The following is a 24618-nucleotide window of genomic DNA, read 5'->3' on the forward strand; positions in this document are numbered from 1 at the left end:
CCGTATTTCCAGTTTTGCCCCGGTAAGTTTTCTTTCGTTGTCGGGGTAGGCCTCTTTCGGCCTCGGTCGAGATTTTTTCTCCCTTAAAGTTTTGGTGCTCCAAATTCGTCATTTCGGATTTTGACTTCGCCGGCGTGATTTTTCCGCCCATGACATCGAAGCCTTCCAGCGGCTTCAAGAAGTGCACCCAGTGCGCCCGGGTAATCTCGCTCACTGATAGGCACTCTTCGTGTCTTCAGTGTCTGGGGGCCGAGCACCGTCCCCAGAACTGTAGTCTGTGTTCCCTCTTACAAAGGCGGACTCAAGTAGCGAGATTAGCCCAGTGGAACGTTTTGTTCTCGGGCTCTTCGTCGGCATCGGCACCGGGGTCATCGTGTGCATCGACGTCATCAGCGTCCAGACCTTCTTCCTTGGCTGCCAGTGCATCGAGTGCATCGAGGCATCGGCCCTCTGCATCGGCGCCGAGACATCGGATAGCTGCATCGACGTCGGTGGTACCGGGACCTCGTCTCCTGATGTCGTCGGACGGTGGTGCATCGAGTGGAGTGCAGGTGAGGGCTGTCCATTCCCCTGCTGGTGGCGGTGAGCCCTCGGGTGGGTCTCCTCCTACCCTGAGGGCTCCTGCGGTACAGCCCCCCCGAGATCGACCCCCTTCGGTCTCGGCCCCGAGGAAGCGACGGATGGATTCTACGTCCTCCTCGTCGGTGCCGGGGAGCTCCGGTGACATGCTTCGGAAGAAGTCGAAGAAGCATCGACACCGGTCCCCTCCCCGCGTCGGCACCGAGAGCTCTGGGTCACCGAGGGAGTCGGCACCCAGCAGGCATCGGCACCGAGAGGACCGCTCACCCTCTGTTCAGGAGGTGTCGATGCGCTCCACTCTGGACAGCCCGGAACAGCCTCCACGCCCGGAACAGGTTCTGACGTCGACGCCTGCATCGACCTCCATGCCTTTCTCTGCAGCCGCTCTGAACGAGAGCCTCCGGGCCGTTCTCCCAGAGATTCTGGGAGAGCTGTTGCGCCCTACCCCTCCGGTACCGGCGGTGCTTGCGCCTCCGGTACCGTCGAGCGTGGCGCCGGCTGGCCCATCGCCTGGGGTGAGGTCCCCGACGTCGGTACCGCGTGCGGTGCCGACTGCGGCCACCTCCCAGGAGGGCTCCCCGACTACGTCGGCGGAGGGAGCTTCGCCGATGCGGGCGAGGGAGTCTACCTCTCGACGCCCCCATCGTGGACGTGGCTCCACGGAGTCGAGCCGGGCACGGTTGCAGACGCAGGTCCGTGAACTTGTGTCTGACACCGAGGGTGAGGCCTCGTGGGAAGAAGAAGAAGATCCCAGATATTTCTCTGACGAGGAGTCTGAGGGTCTTCCTTCTGATCCCACTCCCTCTCCTGAAAGACAGCTTTCTCCTCCCGAGAGTCTGTCTTTTGCTTCCTTTGTCCGGGAGATGTCTACGGCCATCCCCTTCTCGGTGGTTGTGGAGGACGAGCCCAGGGCTGAAATGTTTGAGCTCCTGGACTATCCTTCTCCACCTAAGGAAGCGTCCACTGTTCCCTTGCACCATGTCCTGAAAAAGACATTGCTTGCGAACTGGACAAAACCATTAACTAATCCCCACATCCCCAAGAAGATCGAGTCCCAGTACCGGATCCATGGGGACCCAGAGCTGATGCGCACCCAGTTGCCTCACGACTCTGGAGTTGTGGATCTGGCCCTAAAGAAGGCTAAGAGTTCTAGAGAGCATGCTTCGGCGCCCCCGGGCAAAGACTCTAGAACCTTAGACTCCTTTGGGAGGAAGGCCTACCATTCCTCTATGCTCGTGGCCAAAATTCAGTCTTACCAGCTCTACACGAGCATACACATGCGGAATAATGTGCGGCAGTTGGCGGGCTTGGTTGATGCTCTTCCCCCTGAGCAAGCCAAGCCTTTTCAGGAGGTGGTCAGGCAGCTGAAGGCATGCAGAAAATTCCTGGCCAGAGGAGTTTATGACACTTTTGATGTTGCGTCCAGGGCCGCTGCTCAAGGTGTGGTGATGCGCATGGCTGCGTGCCGCCGACCTGGAGAATAGACTCCAGCAGCGGATTGCGGACTCGCCTTACTGTACGGACAACATTTTTGGAGAAAAAGTCGAGCAGGTGGTAGAGTCTCTCCACCAGCGGGACACCGCATTCGACAAGTTCTCCCACCGGCAGCCTTCAGCTTCTACCTCTACAGGTAGACGATTTTTCGGGGGAAGGAAGACTGTTCCCTATACTTCTGGTAAGCGTAGGTACAATCCTCCTTCCCGACAGCCTGCGGCCCAGGCTAAGCCCCAGCGCGCTCGCTCTTGTCAGCAGCGTGCGCCTCAGCAAGGCCCCGCGGCTCCCCAGCAAAAGCAAGGGGCGAGCTTTTGACTGGCTCCAGCAGAGCATAGCCGACATCCAAGTGTCAGTGCCGGGCGACCTGCCAGTCGGAGGGAGGTTGAAAGCTTTTCACCAAAGGTGGCCTCTCATAACCTCCGATCAGTGGGTTCTGCAAATAGTCCGGCAAGGATACACCCTCAATTTGGCCTCAAAACCTCCAAATTGTCCACCGGGAGCTCAGTCTTACAGCTTCCAGCACAAGCAGGTACTTGCAGAGGAACTCTCCGCCCTTCTCAGCGCCAATGCGGTCGAGCCCGTGCCATCCGGGCAAGAAGGGCTGGGATTCTATTCCAGGTACTTCCTTGTGGAAAAGAAAGCAGGGGGGATGCGTCCCATCCTAGACCTAAGGGCCCTGAACAAATATCTCGTAAAAGAAAAGTTCAGGATGCTTTCCCTGGGCACCCTTCTCCCCATGATTCAACAAAACGATTGGCTGTGCTCTCTGGACTTGAAGGATGCCTACACACACATCCCGATACTGCCAACTCACAGGCAGTATCTGCGATTTCAGTTGGGCACACGCCACTTCCAGTACTGTGTGCTACCCTTTGGGCTCGCCTCTGCGCCCAGGGTGTTCACAAAGTGCCTAGCTGTGGTAGCAGCGGCGCTTCGCAGGCTGGGGGTGCACGTGTTCCCATATCTCGACGATTGGCTGGTGAAGAACACATCCGAGGCAGGAGCCCTGCAGTCCATGCAGATGACTATTCGCCTCCTGGAGCTACTGGGGTTTGTGATAAATTACCCAAAGTCCCATCTTCTACCAGTGCAGAAACTCGAATTCATAGGAGCTCTGCTGGATTCTCGGACGGCTCGTGCCTATCTCCCAGAGACGAGGGCCAGCAACTTGTTGTCCCTCGTCTCGCGGGTGCGAGCGTCCCAGCAGATCACAGCTCGGCAGATGTTGAGATTGCTGGGCCACATGGCCTCCACAGTTCATGTGACTCCCATGGCCCGTCTTCACATGAGATCTCCTCAATGGACCCTAGCCTCCCAGTGGTATCAGGCTGCTGGGGGTCTAGAAGACGTGATCCACCTGTCCACGAGTTTTCTCGAATCCCTGTATTGGTGGACAATCTGGTCCAATTTGACTCTGGGACGTCCTTTTCAAATTCCTCAGCCACAAAAAGTGCTGACAACGGATGCGTCTCTCCTGGGATGGGGAGCTCATGTCGATGGGCTTCACACCCAAGGAAGCTGGTCCCTCCAGGAACGCGGTCTACAGATCAATCTCCTGGAGTTGCGAGCGATCTGGAACGCTCTGAAGGCTTTCAGAGATCGGCTGTCCCATCAAATTATCCAAATTCAGACGGACAACCAGGTTGCCATGTACTATGTCAACAAGCAGGGGGGCACCGGATCTCGCCCCCTGTGTCAGGAAGCCGTCAGCATGTGGCTCTGGGCTCGCCGTCTCGGCATGGTGCTCCAAGCCACATATCTGGCAGGCGTAAACAACAGTCTGGCCGACAGACTGAGCCGGATTATGCAACCTCACGAGTGGTCGCTCAACTCCAGAGTGGTGCGCCAGATCTTCCAAGCGTGGGGCACCCCCTTGGTGGATCTCTTCGCATCTCGAGCGAACCACAAAGTCCCTCAGTTCTGTTCCAGGCTTCAGGCCCCCGGCAGACTGGCATCGGATGCCTTCCTCCTGGATTGGGGGGAGGGCCTGCTGTATGCTTATCCTCCCATTCCTCTGGTGGGGAAGACTTTGTTGAAACTCAAGCAAGACCGAGGCACCATGATTCTGATTGCTCCTTTTTGCCCACGTCAGATCTGGTTCCCTCTTCTTCTGGAGTTATCCTCCGAAGAACCGTGGAGATTGGAGTGTTTTCCGACCCTCATCACGCAGGACGAAGGGTCTCTTCTGCATCCCAGCCTCCGGTCCCTGGCTCTCACGGCCTGGATGTTGAGAGCGTAGACTTTGCCTCTTTGGGTCTGTCAGAGGGTGTCTCCCGCGTCTTGCTTGCTTCCAGGAAAGATTCCACTAAGAGGAGTTACTTCTTTCTGTGGAGGAGGTTTGCCGTCTGGTGTGACAGCAAGGCCCTAGCTCCTCGCTCTTGTCCTACACAGACCCTGCTTGAATACCTTCTGCACTTGTCTGAGTCTGGTCTCAAGACCAACTCTGTAAGAGTTCACCTTAGCGCAATCAGTGCATACCATTACCATGTGGAAGGTAAGCCGATCTCGGGACAGCCTTTAGTTGTTCGCTTCATGAGAGGTTTGCTTTTGTCAAAGCCCCCTGTCAAGCCTCCTACAGTGTCATGGGATCTCAATGTCGTTCTCACCCAGCTGATGAAACCTCCTTTTGAGCCACTGAATTCCTGCCATCTGAAGTACTTGACCTGGAAGGTCATTTTCTTGGTGGCAGTCACTTCAGCTCGTAGAGTCAGTGAGCTTCAGGCCCTGGTAGCCCAGGCCCCTTACACCAAATTTCATCATAACAGAGTAGTCCTCCGCACTCACCCTAAGTTCTTGCCAAAGGTCGTGTCGGAGTTCCATCTGAACCAGTCAATTGTCTTGCCAACATTCTTTCCCCGTCCTCATTCCTGCCCTGCTGAACGTCAGCTGCACACATTGGACTGCAAGAGAGCATTGGCCTTCTACCTGGAGCGGACACAGCCCCACAGACAGTCCGCCCAATTGTTTGTTTCTTTTGATCCCAATAGGAGGGGAGTGGCTGTAGGGAAACGCACCATATCCAATTGGCTAGCAGATTGCATTTCCTTCACTTACGTCCAGGCGGGGCTGGCTCTTGAGGGTCATGTCACGGCTCATAATGTCAGAGCCATGGCTGCGTCGGTAGCCCACTTGAAGTCAGCCTCCATTGAAGAAATTTGCAAAGCTGCGACGTGGTAATCTGTCCACACATTCACATCTCATTACTGCCTGCAGCAGGATACCCGACGCGACAGTCGGTTCGGGCAGTCAGTTCTTCAGAACCTGTTTGGGCTTTAGGATCCAACTCCACCCCCCGAGGGCCCTGTTTGTTCTGTTCCAGGCTGCACTCTCAGTTAGTTGGTAAATTTTTTAGGTCAATCTCAGTTATGTCCTCGCCGTTGCGAGGCCCAATTGACCATGGTGTTGTTTTGAGTGAGCCTGGGGGCTAGGGATACCCCATCAGTGAGAACAAGCAGCCTGCTTGTCCTCGGAGAAAGCGAATGCTACATACCTGTAGAAGGTATTCTCCGAGGACAGCAGGCTGATTGTTCTCACAAACCCGCCCGCCTCCCCGTTGGAGTTGTGTCTTCCCTTGAAGTGTATTGTCTTGCTACATACTGGACTGGCCGGCTCGAGCCGGTTTCGGGCGGGAAGACGGCCGCGCATGCGCGGTGTGCGCGAGGACTAGCAAAGGTCTTTGCTAGGAAGATTCCGATTGGAGGGGCTGCCGAGGACGTCACCCATCAGTGAGAACAATCAGCCTGCTGTCCTCGGAGAATACCTTCTACAGGTATGTAGCATTCGCTTTAGAAATTGTTTGCTTTGGTTCTGGGATTTCTTTCTGCTGTGAACCAAAAGTGGGGAGTATATAAAAGAAATCTCAAAATGAGTTTGTCAGCATATTAACAATCCTGTTGCACAAACTTAATTTTTTTGCTGTTGAGGATTGTATGAACTCATACAATTCTTGCTTGACACATTGATAAGTGGTAACAAAAGTATATGTTTGTCATATATACGTTACAGAGGTAGGCTTCAATCTATTCACAAAGGTACATTTAAATTAAAATTGTCAAATGTTAATAATAAGGCACATTAATATTAATGCAGCCCATTGTTTAAAAAAGGACCACTTTACTCACCTATTTACTGTAACCTATATATCTTTAACATGCACTATTGACTATTGAATCTTTCTAAATACTCAAACATCCACTTATATACAAAACAACAATGTTATTGGGGAAAAGCCTCAAAGAGCTCCTAGATTAAATATTCATCTATCGGAACTAAAACAGACCAAATAGTCTTCTCTTCATGGTTAAAGGAACCATAACTGATTTAATGAGCCATTTGCAGTTTCACTGTACCGGCCGTGTGTACTTACACGTGCATGGCTTAATCTTTGAGATGCTACTGGCATGATCAACCAGGATCAATTATTTAGATATTGTTGTATCTCCACACCACCAATTGTTTCTTCTATTGAACCTTTCTCCATTAAAATAATAGATACGTTGATGCATGTAGTATCCTCCATTAAAGTTAATATGAATTGTCAATTTAGTGTGGATTAGCAGTTTTGTGAATAGGAGCCATAGTTATCTGTCTTGAGTAGTCCAGCAGCCTACCTTAAACTCATGCCACCTCTTCTCAAACTTAAACACAATTGCTATTCATAGTCCTTATGGTCTGCTTTTCCCCAGACTAGAGACCAGGGGTTATTGATAACATGGTAGGAGCTTGTGTTAGTAATAAATATTATATTGGTGGGGGGGGCAGAGGTGCAGGAACAAGTAGAAAGGGGAAGGATGCAAATATTAAAAGGGTTGTACACTGAACCCTAGAATGCATATTTAATAAAAAGCAGAGGTTTATTTTGTGATATGTTGTAAATCTATTAAAAAGCATAGGACTTTCCGCGATCCTTGGTAGTTGTATTTTTTTTTTTTTCTGTTAAGAAACATTTATGCCTTCACTTTTGCTGGTTCTATATAAATAAAATTATTGCTGTATTGTGGCAGCACCATTTCAGTAGGATCTCAAATCTATAGAAGGGAAAATAATCTGGATGTAGAAGGGAGTGATTTTTAATCAACAGTTCAAATTTTCAAACGGCCTTTATTACATCCATGATTTCATGTTTGTTTGTTTATTTTTTGATCCAGCATTGTCGTCCTGCTCCTTCTGGGCTTCCTGCTCAGCTGGACCCAACCTGTACTGGGCTACTGTGCCATGAGCCTTCATTTACAACTACCAGGAGTCCTAATCTATTTTATAACCACCTATTTAGTCCGTATGTTGTTGTGACAATACTTGGCTATACTCGCTTCAGAGCCCTGAATGTATGATGGCGGACCCTTTCCCCAGGAACCATAGGCTAGGCTGGGAATCGGAGGTCTTCTTAATGGCAGTGGCAGTGCAAATCCATATACACACTTAATGGTATAGCTTAAAATGTCCAGTATATTAATGGTATATTAGAAAATTGTGAATGACATAGTATATACTAGATAATTGACTTTTAATTTGTGTGTAGCTGCTTACATAACCTGGAGTTTCACTAAATTCATTAACTTATTTTCTGCTAAAAGGAATCTTAAATGGTTTTTGTTTTTTTGTTTGTTTGTTTTTTTTGTCTATATACATATACAGGAAGACAAAAGAAGGCTGTTTGCTTGAAGTAGCCAGACCATCCTGAAACTAGGGCTGGTAGCTACTAGGTAAATTAATGTTTTGTATGAGCTACATTGCAGAGTCATTTAATGTATTTCGTGGAGTGATTGCAGTGGCAGAAATGTGAGGACCTACGACTATTTTGTTTATGTACTGCAATGTGTTCCCTTTTACCTATTTTCATCTTTCCCTGTCCCCTTCCCCTGTGTTTTTTTTTTGTTTTGTTTTGTTTCACTGGGGTATAAATTTAGCTTTATTTTTTTTCTGTTGTAAGGTGTCTGATTTGTGTTTGTCCAGTTTTGTGTTGCTTTAAACCCAAACTTTTATACTTTTTTTTTTTTTTTTTTAAGTCTGGGATAGTTTTTACTGTGCTGGAAAGTTAGGAATCAGAGTTACCTACAACCTGAGAAGCTAAAGGTTACCCAAAAAGGGTGGATGAAGAAGGAAGAAAGCACAAATTTGTCATCTTTTAGTTAATCCTTTACATGCTGTAGGGTGGTGGGGGGGAAGGTCATGGATTTGATAAATCGCCTTTTTATGGTACAACCAAAGCAGTTTACATATATTATGTGTAGGTACTTCACATAATATATGGGCTCACAAAGTGTTTGTTTGTACCTGGGGCAATAGAGGATTAAGTGACTTGCCAGGGTCACAAGGAGCTGCAGTGGGAATCCGACCTGGTTCTCTAGGTTTTCAGACCAATGCATTAACCATAGGGATAACCAATGCAGTTTAGGTTTAATGTAAACAGAATGTATTTTTTATTTAAAAACTTGCTATGCTGCCTTTCCAGCAAGATCAAAGCAGTGTACAAACTAAAGTCAGAGCAGAAAGGAATGTCAACATTTAAATAGGTCAGAATCATACAAACCATTGAAACTAAGCTTGAGGGACAATATAGCCTAATGGGTTAGTGCAGTGGCCTGAGAACCAGGGGAACCAGGTTTGATTCCCACTGCAGATCCTTGTCACTTAACCCTCCATTGGCAGGTACAAGATAAGTATCTGTATATAATGTGTAAAGGGGATAGGACTATCATCGCCTTTCTGTAGTTACAGTCAAAGCAGTTTACATATCATATACAGGTATTCATTTTGTACCTGGGGCAATAGAGGGTTAAGTGACTTGCCCCAAAGTCACGAGGAGCTGCAGTGGGAGTTGAACCCAGTTCACCAGGATCAAATCTTACTGCACTGTCTTGATTGTAACCATAGAAATGTGGTATATCAAATCCCATTCCCTTTCTCTAAACTGTAATATTACTATAGTTGTGGAAACAACACAGTCACTTGTAAAGTTTACCTGTATTTACAGGTAATAGTCTGTTACATAGTAGTTGGAGAGCATGGAGAGACAGTTCAGATGGATGTAGGATAATGCTTTGTTTATTTTTAAAGGAGATGTATGCATTGCTAAAATACCTGTGTTTAGGCTCGGCATATTGTTTAAGAACGGATTGATCACTGGGGAGGCAGTTGGGAAAAGCCTGTCCATCTTAGAGTATATTGGATCTTCAATTCCCACTGCAGCTCCTTGTGACTCCAGTCAAGCCACTTAACCCTCCATTGCCTCACTGACAAAATAAGTATCTGTATGTAATATGTAAAACACTTTGATTGTTACCACAGAAAGGCAGTATTTCAAATCCCATTTAAGAAAAAAGGATTAAATTTTTCCACGTTGGGAAATCCTCTGAGGTAATGGATTACATTTGAATGGAAGAGGGGCTTTTGTTATTGGGAAGAAATTGGCTAAACTAGGAGAGGTGGGGGGAAGACATAATATCAAAAACATAAACCATAAGGGTTAGCAAGTGAGACTGGTACATAAGGCCAGTACAGGGTGAGCCGTTAACAAGAGTTATTGTGGATGCAGGAATGGCAAAGAACAGGGAGAGTCAAAGATGAGAAGAACAAATAGTTTTGATTGAAATGGAGGGAAATCCAGATCAGGATTAATCTCTAGCAACTCAGAGGGTAATACTTCTGAGGCTCTCAAATAACATAGGAATAATCAAATTCTGGCCATTTCCAATTACACAATAATTTTGTATGCAAACACCAGAAACATCACAGTTAGAACTGCAGCATTAGAGTTAATATTAGCCAGGGTTGGAAATGAGATTTTCAGTCTGCTTTTAATGTAAATCCAGAGTGGATTACGTGGCCTTATTAGAACCACTGACACTTAGACATAGAAAGCTATACGTGTAGAAAAATATATATGTAAGTTGGAGTGTCGTCTCAAATAGGGGTGGGTAGGGGGGGGGGGTTGGGTGGGATTGGTTTTGCTGTATTCTAAATATTGTTACCGGTTTTGTATTATTTCTCCTTTTGAATAATACAAACATTTTATTGATTTAAAAAATATATGTGTGTGTAAAGAGTAATTCTATGTATACTTTTTTACCTGCATCATAGTAATATAGCATAGTAAATGGCGACACATCCAGTCTACCCAGAAGGGTGGACAGGGTTGTTGTACCTGCGACTCTGTGCAGGTTACTCCCACCTTTGCTCTTTAGTGTTCTAACTGATGCCTGGTGTAGTCTACACGTTCTTTGCCTCTTTCAAATTAAAAAAAAAAAAAAAAAAGTTTTATTGTGAGCAGAAATGTTCATTCTCCAAAGACAAAGCAGGATAGTTTTCTCACATGTGGGTGCTGTCATCTATGGAGCCCTGGTATGGATGCTGTTTTATGTGTGTAAATTGCTTTTAAAATTATCCTGTTGTGTATTCCTAAGAGGGCTAGTAGGTTATGTCAGAGTCGCCTTTGAGTCCAATGAAAACAGTATCTACCCCAAATTACTTTCTGAAACTGGGCTATGTGGTTTCACGATGGCTAAAATTCTTTTCCACTGAATTGTAGGCACCATGAGATGGAGCATGCCAGAGGGAAACATATTTCTTCCATTGGGCTTGCATTGACTGACAGTGGAATTTAGATGGAAGTTTAAAGGTGTTAGATGGCACTGATCCTCAGTCTCCTAGGGGCCCTTTTACTAAGCTGCATTAAGTGCTAATGTGCACTTAATACAGGATAAATATCCTAATGCAGAATTCGCTAAAGTGTTCTGCGTTAGTTTTGCCATTTGCACACAGTAAGCATGTGGTATTTAGTTTTTTTTACTAGTAAAACAGGCCCGTTTCTGACACAAATGAAACGGGCGCTAGCAAGGTTTTCCTCGGAGTGTGTGTGTGTGAGAGAGAGAGAATGAGAGAGACAGACAGTGTGTGTGTGTGAGAGAGAGTGAGTGTGTGTGTGGGGCTCAGAGTTCCATGACCCTCTCCTCCCCTCTGAGTTCCAGGCCCCCCTTCCTTCCGAGGTGCAGCCCTCCCGCTCCTCTCTCCCTCCCTCTCCTCTCTCTCTCTCTCCTCTCTCTCTCTCCTCTCTCCTCTCCCTCCCCCTCTCTCTCTCTCTCTCTCTCTCCCTCTCCCTCCCTCCCTCTCTTCTCCTCTCCTCCCTCCCTCTCTTCTCCTCTCCTCTCTCCCTCCCTTCTCCTCTCCTCTCTCCCTCCCTCCCTCTCCCTCCCTCTCCTCTCTCCTCTTCTCTCCTCCTCTCACCCTCCCTCCCTCTCCTCTCCTCTCTCCCTCCCTCTCCTCTCCTCTCTCTCCTCCCCAGCATGTTCCATGCCCCCCTTTCCTCGGAGTGTGTGTGGGTGAGAGATGAAGTGTGTATGTGAGAGATAGCGAGACAGACTGAGTGTATGTGTTTGTGTCGGAGAGAGAGTGTGTGTGAGAAAGTGAAGCCTTGAAGCATTCGTGCGCTCTGTAAGGCTCCATCTCCTCAGTTGACGACACGTAGTTCCGGAACGTTGCAAGAATGCTTCAAGGCTTGAAGGCTTCACTTTCTCGGCTTCAGAATGTTGGAGGTGCGTTTTATTATATAGGATATTTTTTGGAGGAGGGGCATGTCAGGGTGGAAAATGTGTGTGGAAGCCGTGTGCTATCTGAATAACACTGACTTAACACAACAGCCATTGGTACCTTCTAAACAGGAGGTGGTAAGTGCTCCCACATTTTTTTTTAATGGCTGCGCACTAATTCTAACATTAGCACATAGCCAGATATTCAACAAATGGGAGAATGGAATATGCCCCACATTAGATATACTTGCAAATTCTAATTGTAACCAGTTTACATCAATAATTGGTTGTTGCCACCTAACTATTGATAATGGCTCGTTAAGCTATTAAGTTGCATGCACATCTCGACAGCATACTCAAATTTTGGTGGTTTTCAGTTCCTGTATCCAAGAAAAGGTTAGATGATCCTGGATCAAAAAAAAAAGGCTAGTAATAATTTATCTAGTATGATACTCAGTGGTGGTGAGTATGAAAACTGTAAATGCCAGCTCTGTAGATTGCTCAATATTGTGGGTGCTCAAACTACCTATGTGTTCAGGGAAAGGTACTTTGAGTTGTCAGCACCCCTAATCATTTTGAAAAGTTGGTTTCATGGTGAAAGTAATTGTAAAAATAGGCTTCCTGCTACAGCTAATATTTTATAAAATTAGACAAATGAGAGATTTGGAAATAGATGACTGGTTTTGCATTATAATTTTTTTTAACCTATAATCCTTGAGGTAGAACAATAGTATGGAAAATGCTTACCTTCCATAGGTTCTCCATTTTAGAAGTGACATTGATAAGAGCTTTTAACTACTGGGGGGCGCTGGTGAGCTGTTGACATATATGGACACTTGAAGTTTCTTCTCCTGCCCTCAGTGTTAAATAATTGACTAGATTAGTGGATTACTACTAGGAATCTTCTCCTTTTCTTTGCCATTTTGCTCCTTACATTGCCGACCCTCAGATGTCAGGTTTGAAACCCTCCACGTCTGACTTTTCTCTACACTCATCGGTTCCAAAAGACTAAAGCAGGATCCCCTGATGCCAGAAAAATGGCAGCCAGGAAGTCCCCCTGCCTGCATCAGCGGTTTTGGAAGAACTTCATTCTTTACGGGACTTATCCTCCAGGCACTGTGAGACTACATGCAGACTCAAAGATGAGGTATCCAATATCTCGTCTTCACTTACCACTTTTCAGCTGTGTGTACAGGAGTTGGAATGCCGCTCTGATCAAGCTGCCTTGAAAATGACTTGAATGGAAAACTCCACGGTGAGACACTTCAGAAAATTAGAACTCAAGCTTGAAGATCTAGCCAATAGATCATGCTACAATAACGTCAGAATTTTGGGACTCAAGGAAGGATTGGAAGGTACAAATATGATTGACTTCTTTTCTAAATGGATTCCTGCTGTGCTAAATACAACTTTCGATCCATCCCTGGAATTTGAAAGAGCCCATTGCTCCCCTTCTGCAAAGAAAATAAATCAACAACATCCATGACCTGTTATTGCAAAGCTGCTCTTTTTTTCAACATGCCCTCAAGAAACCTCACGACTGCTAATTCTCTTGCCTTGCTCCATGTGGAGGGAAAAAAAATATTTTAATCGTCTCGGATCTCGCTAAATCCACGGCCTGAAAGAGGAAGGCCTTCTTGGAAATGCGTGCTAAGCTAAAGTCTTTGGGTGCATGCTTTGGCCTACAATGTCCAGCTCACATGACCATCACTCTTCATAACACCACCAAAACCTTTGACTCTCCTGAACAATTGCAAACATACCTAGATCAATTACAGTCTCATGGCACGTGCTGATCTGATGTTTCTCCTTCACAGGTCTAGTGAATGTAACTATTGTACTTTTCTAAATGTATAATTTCTAGCCTCTGATTTATAACTTTATCTCTCTTCTCAAGGCGAACTATTACTTACCTGACTGAGGAATATTTCTTTAATATCTCTTTCAGTTCTTTAAGAGATGGTTCTATTGTATTTTTGATCATTTATTTTCTCCAGTTCTCTGGTTTTCTTTGCCATGATTCTCCAAAATCTCTGAGGGTGGGGTTGGTTTTTCATTGTCCTTGTCATTGGAACCAGCTCCATGGCTTTTGAATCATTTATGATGGATTTAGTTGACTTACCACCCAGGAACAGATCTAATTCCTCCCGATCTTATTTAAACCTACACTATCCGGATTGCTTTGGCCTCAAATACAAATCTACATATGCCTCCAACTTCCCTTTCTTGGGTACTCGACTATGGAACGCCTTACCTAAATTAGTTAAATCAACCCAGAACTATCTAAAGTTTAGAAAATTATTAAAGTCCATCCTATTCAAAAAGGTCTACTCTCCAGATGCAACATAATCAGTTCAATTTCTTGGTCTCAAATAATCTAGAAACACTTGAATCTATTTTCTTTACTATTCTGTTGTTTAATATAATACCAAACTTTAATTTACTGTTTGTACTGTTTTAATATGCCATTAGTACTGTATTCCTGATTTAGCCTCTATAAGCCACATTGAGCCTACAACCAGTGGGAAAATGTGGGATATAAATGCTTTAAATAAATAAATTTACTTGTTTTCTCCCTATCTCGTTTATAAGGAGCTTTTCACATGTTGGCTCCTATTGTTTGTTAGTAGTATTTGTGCAAGGAGTTTACCTACACATGTTTTTTGCTTTCTATGTACCAACTAGTAAAAGAAGCCCATTTCAGAGCAAATGAAACGGGCGCTAGCAAGGTTTTCGTTGCCAACACCCCCCTCCTCCCTGGCCACCCCCTTCGTTGTTCTGCCATTGCTCTGGCCCCAACGTCGTCATGTTTGACGTGAGGGCGGGGCCCGGAGTGATTTCACCCCCCCCCCCCGCCTCCCTGCTTCCCTCCCTGCCAATCCCTTCGTTGTTCTGCCATTGCTCTGCCCTCGAGGGCGGGGCCCAGAATGATTTCCCACCCCCTGCCTCCCTCCCTCCCTGCCAACCCCTTCGTCGTTCTGCCATTGCTTTGCCCTCGAGGGCGGGGCCCGGAGCGATTTTGGTGGCTTCACCACCACGAACCTTCGAACCTTTTTGAAGGAAGTCAGAGCTTGGCTTCACTGACGTCAGTGTCCTCAGAACGTTGAGGGTGAGTTTTATTATAGTAGATATGCAATCTTGTGATTTTGAATTTTGTCCTACATGACTGCAGTGTCACTTAGTGTCCCTTCTGTGTCAGCTCTTACAATTTTATCCAGGAATGTTAATGGTTTAAAATAGCCAGCGAAATGGAAAAAAGTATTTTCACACCTTTAAAAATGTAGACCTTCTAAACTCATGTCACTGATTTTTAGCTCATTTAATTACTCCATATACCTGGATTTCTCAATCTATAGATGCTCCCTCAGTGGGCATCATTTACTATGTTACTATGTGAAAAGAGAATTGACACACCAAGACCTGAACGGTCCATCCAGTCTGCCCAACAAAATAAACTCATTTTACGTGGTATGTGATACTCTATATGTATACCTGAGTTTGATTTGTCCTTGACTTTCTCAGGGCATAGACCATAAAAGATGAACCTGAACATTTTCTAAAAATGTTCAGGTTAATCTGTTAAACAGTATGGCTGACACTCAAGGAAGATGGTTAATTACTCATATAGAAATCTCTTCTCAACAATTGTTAGTAAATATTTATGAACCTAACTCTAACTCACCAGACTTTTTCACATCTCTTTTTCACTCTGTTTCTTCTTTTGTTGTGATGCCTATTTGTATTTCTGGTGATTTCATTCTCCCTTTAGATGTTTGGCTTGATAAACACTCTTCAGCACCTAAAATTGTATCCAAAGATAATTTGACTTTAAGATCCTTAGCTTCACAATGCAATCTTATAGACCCCTGGAGAATTGGTCATCCAGATGCTAGGGAATACACTTTTCACTCATTACCACTTAATAGTTTTTCACATATAGATTATTTTTTATTATCTGCCACTTTATTACCTTAAGTTATAGAAACCTCAATCCATACTAGAGTTATCTCAGTCCACTCTCCTATATCGCTCTCTTTTTCCTCCGTGTTTCCAATCCCGCCAATAGCCCCTGTATGGAGACTCAATACCAAAATTTTCAGTGATGGTAAAGTCAAATCTCAAATAGAGAATTTCATTCCAGAATTTTTCCAATTCAGCCCACAAGGCTCGACCCCAATCGCTCACATTATGGGAAGCCTTTAAGACAACCCTTAGGAGCTGATTTCAATATCTCGCTTACAAAAGAAATGAACAAAATGCTCTTATCCAAAATATAGAATCTTAGATCAAGGATAATGAACAAAAATATCTCCTTTCTCCTGATAGTGATCTATTACATTCTATCTATAAATTAAAATTCTCTTATAATAAGTTGATAACTGTTTCGGCATGTCCTGAAATTTTTCAAATTAAAACTAGATATTACATTGATGGTAATAAAAGTATTGATTGCTAGCAAATTACCTTAAATGCAAACGCACCAAAGTACAAATTCCATCTATTTAATGTTGATGGTAATATAGATACCTCTAACTCCAAAATTTTAAAATCATTCTCTCTTTTATCAAGTACTATATCAGTCAGAATCCCAAGGAGGAAACACGGCCATAGCAGATTTTTTCAACCCCCTTCAACATCCAAAATGGTTCCCTGAAGATGGTAAACTCTTCTCTAGTCCCATAGATTTTGAAGAACTCTCTCATGCTGTTTCAGATCCTCTTTCTGGGAAAGCTTCTGACCCAGACGGATATTTTTATTTTTGTTATTCAAAAAATCTCTCTCTCTCCTATTTTACTCAATTTATTTAATACTATTTCACCTCACGATACTTTCCCTAATAATTTTTCAGAAGCTTTTATAACCATTATACCCAACCCAACAAAGATCCTCAGTTGGTACAAAATTATAGACCTATCTCTCTCCTCAATTCAGATGACAAATTATATATGTTAAAATATTATCTAATAGATTGAAGAGGATAATAGGTAAAGTTATATCACCTTCACAAGTAGGTTTCATGCCAAACAGACATCACTGATAACACTAGATTATTTTTTCACATTTCACATCTCGCCAAGTCCCACCTCCACCCTGTGATGGCTTTATCCCTAGATGCTGAGAAGGCTTTCGTCAGGGTGTAATGGCCCTATTTAGTTTCAGTTCTTCAATGGTTTGGTGCCCCAGCAGATTATTTATTAATAAAATAAGTTTTATATACTAATCCTACAGCTAGAATCATTGCAAATAATTTCATATTATATTTCTCTCCCTATAGGTACTCGTCAAGGCTGCCCTTTGTCTCCTTATTTGTTCAACTTGGCCTTTGAACCTCTTTTGATTGCAATCAATTTCAACAATTGCCATCACTGGACTATCATAGAAAAACCATTATTATAAGGTTTCCTCATATGTGGATGACATACCTTTATATATTATGAATCCATCTTCCTCATTACCAGCTTTATTGTCTTTAATTCAAAATTTTCCACATATCAGGGTACAAAATCAATCATTCTAAATCTGAGGTATTCCCACTTAATGTTCATGCATCCCATGATTTAATTCACCAATATGATTTAGTTTGGTCTCCCAACAAAATCAAATATTTAGGTATTGAGCTCCATACTTCACTTCAAGAAACTATTCAACACAATGGTGATAATATATTGAATCTCCTTAAATATCTCCTAATAACCTGGCATCGCTTACATATTTCCTGGTGGGGCAGGTTCAAGACCATCATAATGATAGTTACTCCTAATATAAATTTTATATTTAGCATGATACAAGTATTATTCCATACTTCCTTCTATAAACAAATTGATAAGCTTTTGTCTTCGTTTTTATGGAAGTCTAAAGAGATTAGAATCTCACTCACAAAACTTAAAAGCCTCAAAAGAAAAATTTGGTGTTATGTTTCCTGATTTCCTATTATGTCATAAGGCCTTCATTGCTTAGCAAGTTTGGCGCTGGTTTTCTTCTGATTCTGAATATTCTCCTATATGGCTTCTACTGGAACAAACTTTGGCTCATCTTTGTCCTCACCACCAATTCTCTGACTTCTTCGCAGAAAGAGACACCTATCTTAACGCATACTAAAGCGTGCCTCCATCCTTAGATGACCTACAGAAAGGAAATTTGAGTATGTTATCACATACCTCAATTTGGGGAAATCATTCTTTTCTAATAAATAATTTCTCTCAAAAGAAATGGGTAGATTGTAGTATTTGGTGGTTACAAGATGTTTATAATTGTGACTCATACTCTGTATGTCCTTTTCAGGATTTGCAATCTAAATATCAACTCCCCTCCTCACAGTTTTTCTAGATAAATTCAATTATCTCATTGTCTAAAGACATCTACTAAGTTAAAATTTTTACTTGCTCCAGTCCTTCTATTTTTCAGCTCTCCGAATACCTGCTGAATGCTGAATATGTTGCATCATCTATATATGGATTACTTTCGTCATTAATACAAGAACAGCAACACACTTCTACAAATTTGGGAAAAAGAATCAAATCTTCTCCTTTCTGAAGATTCACATGCCAAATTATGGTCATCTTTTATCAAACCTCTACCTGCTGCAAATTTTCTATGATCAGTTCTCTTCTTTTACCATAAAACTGTTTGGACCCCGCGCAAACTGCACTCTGCAAATTTTTCTCCCTCAAATCTCAGTTGGCACTACCATCAGTTACCAGGAACATTGATTCACATGATCTTTGAACGTCCACAGATTCAGTCCTTTTGGAAAGATATTTGGAGCACCATATGTAAAATATTTAACTCGGATATTCCTTTATCTTTGTCACTATTTTTAAATCTTGCTCTTCAGAACATCAACTATCTAGTCTTCACAGCAGATGGTTTGATATTCTAGTTACAGTAGCTCAACAAATCATTCTAGCTAACTGGAAAAATTCCTCAATCTGTTTTATATCACAAATTTGAACTAGCTTCAGCTAGTCTTCAAGGTTCAGTTATTAAGAAAAATGTGATATGGTCTCCATTCACTGTTTATTTGGACTCTCTGCAATTCTACTTGAAATTTAAGATTGCATTTGGTATTTTGTCAAGCACTTCCAGGCACATTTTCCTTGTTCTATTATTAGCTTTGAATTGTATTCCTTATATTATTGTTGTCTTTATTACCTTTGAAAAATTAATAAAATCTCATGGAAAGAAAAAAAAAAAAAAGAGCACACAAAAAAGTCCTTAGACAAACATGAATAAGATGATGTGGGGATGGATTGGGGATTTGTGCTGGCCCAGTGTCTCAATGATAGTGCTGTGCATTGCCAAGACTTGAATTGATTCTTGGGTTAGGTCCTCTGGGTGGACAGGAGCTAGGAATACTGTGGAGGAAGTGTCTGTAGCCCCTGGGGAGTGGAGGGGAGGGAATCAATCAGTGCATAACAATGATAGCTAGTAACTAGGATTAAGGCCTTTAATTACAGGATTCCAGATGTTGTCTTCCTAGTACTGGCTGAACGTGAAGCTCAAATCAGCTGGTGGAAAGTGCAGGGTCCCCTCAAAGTTGTGTGAAAATTTTTATTACAAAATATAACATTCCTTTGATTATACGGGTGAGAAAAACACTTTGGTAGTTGAAAGGTTAATCCATGACATGCTGTTGCATGACAAATTGGTCCACGCCCATTGATGTTTTTCTTTTTTCACATTGAATTCAGACTTACTTTAAATAATGTTATTTTGAAAATGTATTTAATAATTTGTATATATTTTTATTTTTTTTTATATATTGATGATTTTTTTTAATTTTTTTATTTAAAAGATCCAGTGTTTAAAAAAAAATTCTGCTTTCAGAATGTACTGGTACGAAAAGCATAATAATAACAAAGCAAAAATGCTTTTGTAATAGGTCCTCATTCAGCCACAGGTCAAAGGAGGATAAAGGATTTTTTTTTTAAATTTGGCATTTATAGCCCACATTATCCCAAACAAACTCTGGTTCATTGTGGCTTGAAAATACAATGAGACAGAATAATAGAATTCAGTAACACCATGGGAGCAAGTAGATGGATATGTCTGAAACATTTAACAAAGTTGGGATTACCATATATACCCAAGTCCAACCTTCTTGGGTGATACAGTTTCCAGACTCCATCCCACATGGCTGACACGTAGCGGGGTCACTGTTGTGTATTGTGACTGAGAGGGAGGGAGGAAGTGGAGCAGAAACTGAGAGCCTGCTGCACGGAATCGTACGTTTGGATCATTTCCCCTTCCTCTCCATGCTGGTGTCTCAAGTTCCCCCTTCTTTGTGTCCCGCTCCCCCTTTCCCTCTTCCCACTCTGTCTTTTTAAACCTCCTTGGTGAGCTTGTACAGTTTAGCCATGATTGGTCCATTTCAGAGACAGAGGGGAGGTGTGGAGCTGCAGTGTGTGCACCTGCATACATGCACAAGGTTCAGTAGAGTGGTGAGCCGGGAAGCAGTGGCTCCCCCTTTCCCAGAATGTTGCTCATTTCCTAACAAATCTAAATCCCTCATCCCTGCACCATCGTCTCAACCATGCGTTGAGACTCTGGAGCTCTGCCTGCCTCTTGGGTCCTGTGTGTGGAACAGGGAGCAATTCCAAAAATGCTACCCTGGAGGATATGGATTTCAGCTTTTTACCTAAGAGCCTAAATTTAACTTCCAGAACCTCTCTCCCACATTTTCCTATGTGATTGGTACCCACGTGTACCAAGACAACTGGTTCCTCTCCAGCACTATCTAAAATCCTATCTGGGTGATGTGTGAGTTCCGCCACCTTTGCATCAGGCAGGCAGGTGACCAGGCAGTCCTCACATCCATCATCCACCCAGCTATCTACATGCCTAATGATCGAATCACCAACTAGAACAGCTGTCCTAATCATTCTCTCCTTGGTAGAAGCTTGTGGAGATATATCCTCAGTGAGAGAGGGTATTGCATCCCCTGGTGGGCGGGTCCTTGCTACGGGATTACTTCCTACTTCACCAAGGTATTGCTTTCCTTTTAGGAGACCTCCCTTTTCCAAGGCAGTACAGGGGTTCCCAAACTAGAGGTGGGACTCTGTGTACCTTTCTGTCTCCCTCAGCTCCTCAGTGTCTGCTGCTCTAGCCTCAAGAGAACGGACTTGTTCTCTGAGAGATAGGAGCTCTTTGCATCTAGCGCACACATATAACCTCTTGCCAACTGGGAGATAATTATACATGTGACACTCGATGCAAAAGACTGGATAGCACCCCTCTTGCTTCTGGACTGCTGTCTGCATCTTAGTATTGTGTATTTTTTATTAAAACTTCTTAAGGTACTAGGAGTATTAGATTACTATAAGAAGCTTTAAGATTATATGGTATATTGTGTGATTTCTTTAGTGTTTTCTTCTCAGAAAGTAATTAAATGAAATTAAAACTCTAATGAAAATTCCTCTCTTGTTATCCTAATTAGAATAACTGACTATAAGTTAAGACTATAAATGAACTGATGCATTAGTGGTGGGCAGAAATTGGTGAGGGTGGATGGGAAATGTAGACTGAACTAGGCCCTGCAGTGCCTTCTAGAGGCTATCTGTTAATACTGTAGTTTTGTCACAAAGGCCACATTATTTATTTATAACAATTTTATACATGTAATCAAGTATTCAACTTGTTTGAAAAGTGGTACATTTCACATCATATATTCAATTTTAAGTAACAACTAAATCAAAAAGAGAAAAAAAATATTAAATTGAAATCCCCACTCAAGTCCACAATATGGGATTCAAGATGATAGAAAGTGGAATTATTCAAACAGAAATACATTACTAAGAACATTCACTTGAGAAGTTTACAGGTAACACTATTCGGTGTTATAAATTTATCTATATCTAAAGGGAAGATGACATTTTCAGGTTTCCTTATTTTGTCTAGACACTAAAAAGGCTGTTAGCTGAGCTGGTTCAAAAAAATACATATTTAAGGGATTGGTATTTTACCACACATTTACAAGGAAATCTAAGAAAGAAAATTGCACCCAGCTGTAACACTGCTGGTTTCATCAGAAGAAATTGTCTTCGCCTCTTTTGTGTCTCACGGGAGACATCAGGGAATATCTGAACTTTTTGGCCTAAGAACACTTTGTCCTTATTTCTGAAATACATTTTCACAAAGTCCACATTTTAAACTATGGGGAAAAGGATATGGTGATCCATTAATAGTTGTTTTTTTTGTGTGTGTGTTTTTTTAAATTCTAACAGTCTTTATCAATAAACCTCAATACCTCTTTTAAATGTCAACATTTAAATTGCCAAAGTACAGAGTGAAAAAAAAAGTTCACTGCATCACTGTGTGTCCTTCTAGTCATTTGATTTGTTTAGATTTGGTTTATTTTCTTTAGAATGTGATATGTAAGGAATTGTGAGGAAAAATATCAGGCAAAAGCAACAAAGTAATGCTCAAGGATTTAAAATGTGCATAGTCATTTACATTTGTCATACATTACTACGTTATGTTTTAGAATGTAGATGGTAAGGCCACACTGATGGATTAGTCTGATCTTAAAAAAAAAAAAAAAAAAGTTCTTCTGCAAGCACAGTTCATTATCTGTGTAGTGCCCAGTGGTGTAAGTTCCACTCAAGCAACCCCCGTACTACAGAGCGACCTTGCACTGTGGATGTGGAGGGAAGAGTATGACAAACATAACTAACTTTAAAAAAAAAATTTTGGCATGCTATGCTGCCTCCCTCCAGCATCCATTGTATCTCTCGCCTGACTCCTGGCAACCTGTGAAGTACATATGCACCTCACTTCCTTCCTTCTGTCAGGCAGAAGGCTTGCAATAACAACCACATGAGAATTTGGACCAGCAGAGAGATGATGTACTCATGTGCCTCTCTGGCTGCTGGTGTTAGAGCCCAATGTGTGCTGTCACTGAGGCAGATTACACGGCAACTTTTCAAAAAGAAAATTGTTTGCATGCACAGCCTAAAAAAAAAAATGGGGGGGGGGGTGTAAAGAGGGGGGGGGGAGACAGTTGGGGACTGGGGTCCAGGTGGGAGCATTGGGAGGGAGGGGGTGTTCTCTTGCTGTTGTCATGTTGAGGGCCTCTCATTGCAACATATGCCACCAGTTGTGCTGTGTCTCTAGTGGCTTTCCATATGTTTAATTGGTTGACCTATTTCACCAGTGTACAATTCTTTTACACATTTCCGGCATTGAATAATGTACTCGGCCCAAGCAGAGCAGCATGAAATGGTTCTGTTTTGTTAAATAATTTCTCATGTGATAAAAATAGTGATTAATAAATAAAAACAAAAAGAGTATAATGCAATATGTTGCTATTGGACTAGCAATCTGTTTCTTGACCAGCTATCAGGACTCCTTCTTTCTTTGCTCAAAACACTGAGCAAAATATGTCAAGCTAGACAAGGTGGTGATTTTAGAAGAACCGCATGCTATTTACATGTGTAAGTAGCAGATTTACACATGTAAAATGGCATGCACATATAAGTAGCAGTATTCGAAAAAGCACTGTTTCCATTTTGCAGCTTCAAATTATTCCAGAACCTGTGGGATTGTTGTGTCCATCAACCAGTAGTTGGAGATAGAAAATACTGAGGAGCTGAACTGACTAAGAGAGATATGTCAGCTCAGTTTTCAGTTCTCTGTCTCCAGCATGTGGGTGGACACACTTTTCAGCCTTTGGTTCTGAGTGCTTTGCTCCTGGTCCAGTTGATCAACTGGTTCCCAGTTGAGCTTTTTGTGTGGCTTGTCTGCAGAGTCATATCTGGAGGTTTTTGGATCCCTATCTCTGATGTCCCATGAATTTACTTCCCTCCCTTCACCTCTCCCCATTTCCTGTGGAGCTCTCCTTTTCTCAGAGGACAAGCAAGCTTACCATTCTCACAGGTGGGTAGACGTATCCCGCGTCGCCCGGGTCGGCCAAGTGCCATAGGAAAGAGAGCTTTCTGGAGCATGAACAGCTCTCCAACACTCATGCGCAAGTGCCCTCCCGCCTGCTGCGCAGCCGTGCCTTTCAGTTTCATTTTCTCCGGTGAGGAGCGGCAGCTGTTTTAGCTGGTTCCTTAAATGCTCGGGAGAGAGCTATTTTTGTGCCTTCCGGTCATTTTTTGCTACCTGCTTCGCTTTTTTCCTCCCTTTCTTTTTCAACTTGTTTAAAAAAAAAAAAAAAAGTCCCTTATGGTTTTAGCTTTTTGGCCTGCGTTTAAGTTTAAGTCTGTTCTTTTTCAGCACGGGCCGGAGTTAGGCCTGCTCGGTCGGGTCTCTCTTTTGTGCCTTTTCCCCTTTTTTAGACACCTTCACGACTTTTAATTTAGCCGAAGCCATTTTTCCTTCCATGTCATTGAAGACTCCCAGTGGCTTCAGACGTTGTACTCTGTGCAACCGGACAATCTCGGGAAAGGACACCCATTCTTGGTGTCTACAGTGCCTTGGGCATGACCATAGCCCTGCCAATTGTGTCCTTATCTTCGTATGAAGAAAAGGACCTAGATTTCCCGAGAGGCTCAACGCAAAAAGATTTTTGGAGCCAGGTTCGGTTCTTTGGCATCAGCATAGAAGTCGAGTTCTGCACTGGCATCAGGAGTCACTGTAGGAATGGCTGCTAAGAGACCCCGAAACACTGGGAGCAGTGAGGAATCGAGTGGGTCGCTACCTGTCTTGAGGCCTCCTGCTGTGCAGGCCCCCCGGGACCATCCATCGTCGGACCCGAACCTGAGGCGACGTGAAGATTCAAAGTCGTCCTCGTCAGCTCAGAGGAGCATGGGTGATGTGCATCAGGCAAAGGCTAAGAAGCACCGTCGCCGATCTCCATCAACACTCGGTGCTGGGAGCTCTGGGGCGCCGAGGGATTCAGCACCCGAAAAACGTTGATGCGGGGTGGACTGCGCCCCCTCCATCCAGGGGGTGCCGATGCACGTGTCTCCTAGCAGCCGATGTCCTGCTCCCACAGTTCTGCAACCTGAGCTCCAACTGGCTCCACAGCCTTTACCGATGGCACCCTTGATGAGCGCATCCGACCCTTGCTCTCTGAACT

At 43.6% G+C, this 24618-nt stretch overlaps 1 protein-coding gene across 1 annotated transcript in view; it reads left to right on the forward strand.

The window, feature by feature from the left end:
* Nucleotides 1-24618, forward strand: part of KIAA1958 (KIAA1958 ortholog) — a 184784-nt gene that overhangs the window by 32965 nt on the left and 127201 nt on the right. The gene's annotated exons all lie outside the window — the stretch shown is intronic.

This window comes from Microcaecilia unicolor, chromosome 2 (assembly GCF_901765095.1).
Source record: "Microcaecilia unicolor chromosome 2, aMicUni1.1, whole genome shotgun sequence".
Lineage (NCBI taxonomy): Eukaryota > Metazoa > Chordata > Amphibia > Gymnophiona > Siphonopidae > Microcaecilia > Microcaecilia unicolor.